The following is a 7,414-nucleotide window of genomic DNA, read 5'->3' as shown; positions in this document are numbered from 1 at the left end:
ACAGGCCTTTTTCCTTGGTTCGTTCGTCCTGAGCTCCGAGTCCGAATTCTTTCAAAAGATTAAATTATTTAATTAATATTAAAAAGATAAATATTGTAAAATCAATATTTCTAAATAAGTTTTAATTGATAAATTCATAAATTAATTAAATAAAGTTTATTATCAAATTCAAGTTTTAAGGGAATACATGTGTTAGTAGTTTAAATTTAAAAATAATAATAATGCTAGATAGTTCTTAAATTTAATTGCATCAAATAATACTCATTGGAATGAAATAGCAAAAATCAGAAATTTTAATAAGAAGAATTGGGCCTAAGTAGGATTTGGGCTTACTTTGAGTTATTAAGCAAACCAAAGTTCCAAAGTTGGAACTTGGTTTCACGCACAAGACAGAGCAGGCACGAAGGAGAGAAACAGGAGGGTGAAGCAGCGGAGGGAAAAAAAGATGGAGGGCGGCGGCTGGGTGGTTCTGGGCGGCGCAATGCGCTGGTGATGGTGGTGGCAGGGAGGTGCGGTGTCGACTGGAGTGGCTTCGTGGAAGAGAGAGGCGGAGGGAGTTGGGCGCAGAGGAGAGGGACGACGAAGGGGAGGTTGGGCGCGGGGGAAAAGGGACGGCGAAGGGTGGTGGTGCGGGTTATTGGGGTTGCCGGAGAAATAAGGCAGTGGTGGTGGCGGCTGGCGGCAGTCACGGTGGTGGTGGTTATGGTGTTCTAAAATCTTGAATTTATTTTAAATGAATTTCAATGGTGAATTATAAATTGGTGGTTAATCTGATTTGTGGTTCATTTGGGATGATTGAGCAGCTATTTATAGTTGTCATGGGGCTCCATGAATGCAACAACTCAGCTTGATTGTATTGACAAGTGGAAGAAATTGAATCAATGAAAGTGATGATTAAGATGAGCTATTCTAGTTTAGATTTCCAGATATTCACATAGGTTTGATGAGTAAGTCTTGAGTTGCATTATGGTGGTGACAAGTAGATTGAGTTGCCTTGTGGTGGTGACAAGTAGAAAGTGAAGGTTTTGACTTCCATGGCCAAAGTGGCGTGAGGAAGAAGAAGAGAAAGAAGAGAAACTGATTTGTTTCATTTAGGTGTTAATAAGGGTAATTTCGTAATTTTGAGCTAATTTTCAGAATTTAATTAGTATTAAAATAATGATTTGGCTAAATTAATTTCCGAAAATAATTTTATATGGTGCAAGTAATTGAATTTATTTTCCGAATAAGTCGTTAACGAAAACGTACGAAATATTTAAAACGTAATTATTCTCGAAAATACGAGATTAATATAATCTGAAAAATAAATAAATCGTGAAATAAAACTTTTGTAAAATAGGTTTAGTTTTCGAATAAAGATAAGAACGTTTCGAAATTATTTAGAATCCGAAAATATTAAGATTAAGCTTGTGAATATGAAATTTAAATTAAAAATTCAAGCGAAATAAAACTTCGTTAATTAAAATAAAGTTTGAATTTAGGATTTAAAATGATAAAAAAATACTTAAGCATAATTAATCGAGTTTTAAAAATTCGGGGTATTACACTCTTACCCCCTTAGAAAAAGTTTCGTCCTCAAAACTGGAGCTCAGTCGAACTTTCCATTCTTAGAAATCATACATGTCATACTCAATCGTTTTATTCGTTATGCAAATATGATCGAATAACATTATAACATAATCATTCATATAACATAATAAAGATTCATACGTCTTATCGTTTCTAAACGAATAACTGGGGATATTTCGATCTCATTTGTGCTTCGACTTCCCATGTGGCTTCAGATGTCAAGTGATTGGCCCACAAGACTTTAACCATTGGAATTACTTTGTTTCTAAGTCGCTTTTCTCTTCGTTCAAGAATTTCAATTGGTTTTTCCTCATATGTAAGATCGTTACGCAATAACAAGGGTTCGTGCGTAATCACATGACTAGGATCAGGAACATATTTTCTTAACATCGACACGTGGAACACATTATGCACCTTTTCCAAGTCGGTTGGTAAAGCTAGCCGATATGCTACTGCTCCTACTCTTTCTAATATCTCATATGGACCGATGTATCTTGGGCTCAATTTTCCTGTTTGACCAAATCTCATTATTCCTTTCGTTGGCGAAATTTTCAAGAACACGTGATTTCCAACTTCAAATTCTAATGGTCTTCTTCGTTGGTCTGCATAACTCTTTTGCCTACTTTGTGCTGCCTTCATTCTTGATTGGATCAAACGAATCTTGTCAGTAGTTTCTTGAATCAATTCAGGTCCTATAACACGTGCTTCATCAATATCACTCCAGCACAACGGTGTTCGACATCTCCTTCCATAAAGAGCTTCATACGGTGCCATACCAATGGTGGCCTGATAACTGTTGTTGTATGAAAATTCAACCATAGGTAGGAACTTTTCCCAAGTTCCTTGAAAATCTAAAACACATGCTCTCAACATATCCTCAACAATTTGGTTAGTGCGTTCTGTTTGACCATCAGTCGTTGGGTGAAATGCAGTACTGAAGTTGAGCTTTGTTCCAAGAGCTTTCTGCAATTCTTTCCAATAGGTGGATTGATATCTCGTATCACGATCAGAAATAATCGAACTAGGCACCCCATGCAATCTCACAATAGTATTCACATATAGTTCAGCCAGTTGATCTAAACTCGAATTGTTCTTTACTGCTAAGAAATGTGCTGATTTTGTCAATCGATCAACAATAACCCAAATAGAATTCATTCCCTTGGTTGACCTCGGTAAGCCCAAGATAAAATCCATCGACACGGAATCCCATTTCCATTCTGGCACATCCAGAGGTTGTAACAAACCTGCTGGTCTCTGATGTTCGATCTTGATTCTCTGACATGTCAAACATTTAGCCACATAATCTGCTACTTCTTGCTTCATATTGCTCCACCAATACACTTGCTTCAAATCTTTATACATCTTATTTCCTCCTGGGTGAATCGAATATGGTGAACTATGAGCTTCTTCTAAAATTCTCTTTTTCAACTTCTCATCATTAGGCACACATAATCTTCCCTGAAACCTTAACGTACCATCTTCTTGAATGACAAAACCGAGTGACTTTCCATTTCCCACCCCACTCCTTATTCTCTCTAATTGTGAGTCTTTACATTGCGCTTCCTTAATCTCATTAATCAAAGTTGGCTTTATTACCATCACATTCAAACAAGCACTTCCTTCCTTGATAAACTCAATTTCCATCTTTTGCATATCATCTTGGTTGACTCGGGAGAAAGTTAGGATAGAATTTAAGTGAGACTTTCGACTTAATGCATCTGCAACAACGTTAGCCTTTCCGGGATGATATTGAATATCAAGATCGTAATCTTTAAGAAGTTCTAACCACCTACATTGTCTCATGTTGAGTTCTTTTTGGGTGAAAATGTACTTAAGGCTTTTATGGTCAGTGAAAATTTGACACGAAACTCCATACAAATAATGTCTCCAAATCTTAAGGGCGAAAACAACAGCTGCAAGTTCGAGGTCATGGGTAGGGTAATTTTGTTCATGAACTTTGAGTTGGCGTGAAGCATAAGCTATAACTTTTCCGTTTTGCATCAAGACACATCCTAACCCATTCTTGGAAGCATCACTATAGATTACAAATCCGTCAGCTCCAGATGGAAGGGTAAGAATAGGGGCAGTGGTAAGACGTTTCTTAAGTTCTTGAAATGCACATTCACAATCATTATTCCACACAAATTTAGTATTCTTTCTAACTAATCGGGTTATGGGTAAGGCAACCTTAGAGAAATCTTGAACAAATCTTCGATAGTATCCAGCTAAACCCATAAAACTCCGTACTTCAGGTACATTAGTTGGTCTAGGCCATTCCACAATTGCTTTTATTTTCTCAGGATCAACAGATACACCTTTCTCAGAGATAATATGTCCTAAAAATGATATTTCCTTAAGCCAGAATTCACATTTCGACAACTTAGCATATAACTGGTTTTCAATCAACATATCTAACACTTTTCTCAGGTGCTCCTCGTGTTCCTCATTACTCTTAGAATATACCAAAATATCATCAATGAAAACGACTACAAACTTATCAAGGCATGGTTTAAAAATACGGTTCATCAAATCCATAAATACAGCGGGCGCATTGGTTAACCCAAAAGGCATCACAACAAACTCATAGTGACCATATCTAGTTCTAAAGGCTGTCTTTGGAATATCCTCAGGTTTAATTCGAAGTTGATGGTAACCTGACCTCAAATCAATCTTAGAAAACACCTTTGCACCTCGAAGTTGGTCAAACAAATCATCAATACGGGGTAAAGGATACTTATTCTTAATGGTAATCTTGTTTAACTCTCGATAATCTATGCATAACCTCATAGTTCTGTCCTTTTTCTTTACAAACAAGACAGGGGCTCCCCAAGGTGAAACACTAGGTCGAACATATCCTTTTTCAAGTAACTCATCTAATTGTTTCTTTAATTCTTGTAACTCAGCTGGTGCCATTCTATATGGTGCCTTAGAAACAGGGGTAGATCCGGGAATTAATTCAATGCTGAAATCTAACTCTCTTGGTGGGGGAATACTAGGTATTTCTTCTGGAAAAACATGCGGGTATTCACATACAACAGGGATGTCAGTAATGGAAGGTACATGGGTATTTAGGTCAACCACACTACATAGGTAACCAGATAAACCACTCTCAATCATTTTACGTGCTCTCAAAGCATGGACAATTTGAATCGTTGGTTTTCTTACTAACTTATGGAATGAAACTCTCTCTCCATTTGGTGTTCTAAGGGTCACACTTTGCCTCGAACAATTAAGGTTAGCTTCATACTTAGTCAACCAATTCATTCCCAAGATTACATCAAATTCAGATAGGTCAAAGGCTACTAAGTCTGCTAGAAACTCTACTTTTTCTATTACAATGGGACAATCTCTATACATGGTTCTACATTTCACTATTTCTCCACTAGGAAGGGAAACACTCATAGCATGAAAGTCACAACATGGTTTCAAACTTAAACATTTAGCAAACAATGGTGAAATAAAGGAATGTGAAGCTCCAGAATCAAAAAGAACTTGGGCAGGTAAAGAATGGATAGAAAAGGTACCGGTGATAACATTATCATCCTCATCTGCTTCATCTTGTCTCATCACAAAAACTCTTCCAGTTGGCGGGGGTCGAGGTGGGTTGCGGTTTGAACCTGAGGCATGGTTGTTGTTACGACCACGATCGTTGTTAGTTGGAACTGGTCCTCTCATGGTTGACGTCACTTGATTTGGGCAATCTCTGACGTAATGATCATGACTTCCACATCGGTAACAAGCATTTGTGCCCACACGACATTCACTCTCAACATGACTCCTTTTTCCACATTTGGCACATCCTTGCGATCGATTGTTCCTTCCCTGAAATCCTTGTCCCCTATTATTTCCTTGATTACCATCGTTCCTCCTTTGATTTCCCTGATAACTTTGGTTAGGCTTCTTTGCTCCTCCTTGGCTTTGGTTATCATTTCTCCTTTTATACCCAACATTCTTCGCTTCTCGAAGTAATACCACTCGCTCTACATTAACTGTGATATCGACCAAATCCTGATATGAAGTAAACCTTTGAGTGGACAACCTATCCTGGTACTTAAGGTGCAGACCTCGCTCGAAACGGTTCATCCTGGACTGTTCTGTCGACACCAAGTCTGGTGCAAACCTTGACAACTCCATGAACTTATTTGCGTATTCCAGCACGCTCATTGTTCCTTGTTGCAGGTGGAGAAATTCATCTTCCTTTTGTTTCCTTAAGGATGGTGGATAAAACTTGTCTCTCATTAATTTCTGGAGTTGGTCCAACCAAATCCTGACACATTCTTTCGTTCCTTGTTGACTTTCCACCATAATCCTGCTTGGCCCGTTAAATAAAACACCGCAAAGTCAACCTTCCATTTCTCCGGGCATTGCAGGGTTTCAAACAACTGATCAATGCGACTTATCCAATCCTCGAACTCAACTGGATCGGGCTTGCCATCGTAGGATGGTGGGTTGAGCGATGAAAAGTTCTTGAACATCGTTGCATTCTCGTTCCCACTTACATCTTTCTTTTTCCGAGAATCATGGACTAACTCGGCCAACATTGCACTCACATTTTCCAACCGTTCCATTCTCTCCTCATGTCCATCAACCTGGACATTCTCCTCGTGGATAACATTGTTATCATCATGAACATGGTGCTCATTGTGAGCCCCGTTGGTGACATCATTGACAGCATCGATAGTCGACATTCTGTGTAACATATCTTATCAGATTGAAGCAAAATAATAAAATAATCCCTTTGATCCCGTTCCTACACTCACACTCATATTCATTTTAACTTAGCAAGATTTAAGAGCATTCTTTTTAATTCATTCCTTAAAACTCTTTACTTAAAGCCTAATAAATTCAATTCGTGCGAAAACCCATAAGGTTTAGCACTTATGGTCCAGAACCTTTGCTCTTGATACCAAACTGTAACACCCCGACCTCTAATTACATTATTAAAGCATAATTAGCAGCGGAATTAACCTAATTGGTCGGGGCATTACCTGCCGTAACTCCCTCTTGGGAATTACAAGGCAACCATCAATCATAAGATATTAAATCCCAAAAATTAATATAATAATCTTTAATATTACCAAAATAAAGGTGCATAAATTACTAAAAGTCTTTAATTAAACTATTAAAACTCAAGGCATAAACTAGGTGGGAATTATTAAAGTGAAATCCTCGCCACTACTCGTTCCCATCGTTCCCAGCGGTACCTAAAACAGAAAACAAAATAACGGTGAGCCGAAGACTCAGTAACGAACTATTCTAGCAACGTAAATTCATTTCATTTCATTTTATTTAATAACACAGGGAGAATAGAATAACGTAAAACATTTTATAAAATCCTTTATTTAATTCATTTTCAACTTTAGGGTGCACATGCTAGTCGTGGCAAGTATGACATGGTGGAACGTCTTCCACGATGGACCGCTGTCCATAAAACATGGGGCCTTGGCCCGAAAACATGAGAGCCTTGGCTCAATGGGCGGATGCCCCATGGGTACATGCATGACCGAGAATCGTAACCTGTGAACATATACTGCCAAACGGACTAGGAATTTCACTTTCATTTATCATGTTTCGTTTAATTTTACATTTTAGCCTTTTTACTTCAGTAGAAGTAACATAATTCCTTTAGATCATGAGATCATGATAAAACATCATTTAGATCCTGGGATCCATAAAATATCATTTCTTTCCTGGCATTATAGAGACATCATTTCATTCATGGTTTCTTATAAAGATCGTTTTATAAGAATTTCAATCAATCATATTATAATAAATAATTCAATCAAATCACATTTCATTTCCCGCAGTTCATAAAACATGTCAAAGCATTCAATTCATAAATAAA

The sequence above is a fragment of the Spinacia oleracea genome, chromosome 5 (assembly GCF_020520425.1).
Source record: "Spinacia oleracea cultivar Varoflay chromosome 5, BTI_SOV_V1, whole genome shotgun sequence".
Lineage (NCBI taxonomy): Eukaryota > Viridiplantae > Streptophyta > Magnoliopsida > Caryophyllales > Amaranthaceae > Spinacia > Spinacia oleracea.
The sequence above is the reverse complement of the archived record's forward strand: the minus strand, read 5'-3'. Positions refer to the sequence as shown.